Genomic DNA, 1,164 nt, shown 5'->3' with positions numbered 1-1,164 from the left:
CATACACGGATGTGGTGTTTCTCTGTCAGGGCTGCAGGGGAGAAAGGCAGGTGCCTGGCTCCAGGGGTGGGGACTCAGAGCGGGGCCCTGAGAGAGGCCCTGCCTCGGGCTGAGCTCCCCAGGCCCTGTGTCCCTTCCCACCACCCAGGGCCCACGGCCTGGACAGGGAGTGTCCAGTGTCCTGTTCCTGCTCCAAGATGGGTCCCATGTCCCTGGGTCCTCTCCGGGGCCCTGCCTTACCTATCACCTGCAACTCCAGCTTCTTGTCTGGGTCAGTATATCGTTGGGGCTGATACCCAGGATATATTATCTCCATTTGGAGGAAGTAGCGTCCTGTGTCACCCCTCCTGGCGTCTATGATTTTCAGGGAACAGTCGTTGGTCGTGGCGTCCGTGAGGACGAAGCGGCCTTGGGTCTCTGTCTTCCCTGGTCTATATGGGTGGCTCGAGGCCACGGGAACATTAATGTTGTCCCCTTCCCGGTACAGGTAGGTGTAGACTTTGGTAGAGGAAGACCACGAACTCCACGGGTAGGAGAAGGAGCAGGGCACGTGGGCCATCCATCTGTTCATACATATATCCATGCACACACCCATGCATCCATGCATCCATCCATTCATCCAACAGTAGTGGGACACTGTTCTAGGCACATGGATTAATAAAATGATAGAATTATATAATCTAATATCTCTCCATTTCCTAAACCTGTCATGTTTCTCTATCCCCCTTCATACTTTTGCTCTTGCTATTATTAACCCTGGAATATCCTTTCCTACTAGGAACATTTCTTCTCGTTGTTAATATTCCAGTCCAAAGGTACCATCACCTGAGAGGTGTTATTCAAATGTCTGAGCCTGAATCAATAGTTTGTGCCTATTTATTCACTTGCTACTTGATGCATGTATATTCACTAGCTCTTGTCACATTTTCTTAGTCACTTAAAGTAATAATAGCAATTCTAAATAGACTTTATTTGGTAAATACTCACTATGACTAGGTACTTTGCCATCAGCTTCACATGTATTACACATTTAGTCCTCACAGTAACACTAGGCAGAAGTTACTGTTATCACCCTTATTTTATGGAAGAAAATGAGGCATGGAGAAGTCATTTAGGAGCTGTTATAACTTGGCAGTGAGCTCTCCTTGGAAGATATGGAGAGAA

General features: G+C 47.9%; 1 protein-coding gene across 1 annotated transcript in view; it reads right to left on the bottom strand.

The window, feature by feature from the left end:
• LOC107184090 (sialic acid-binding Ig-like lectin 5) overlaps positions 1-1,164 on the bottom strand; it is a gene marked incomplete at both ends in the record, with an annotated part of 13,045 nt that overhangs the window by 5,518 nt on the left and 6,363 nt on the right. The gene's annotated exons all lie outside the window — the stretch shown is intronic.

Source organism: Myotis davidii, unplaced genomic scaffold (assembly GCF_000327345.1).
Source record: "Myotis davidii unplaced genomic scaffold, ASM32734v1 scaffold4604, whole genome shotgun sequence".
Classification (NCBI taxonomy): Eukaryota; Metazoa; Chordata; class Mammalia; order Chiroptera; family Vespertilionidae; genus Myotis; species Myotis davidii.
The sequence above is the reverse complement of the archived record's forward strand: the minus strand, read 5'-3'. Positions and strand labels throughout refer to the sequence as shown.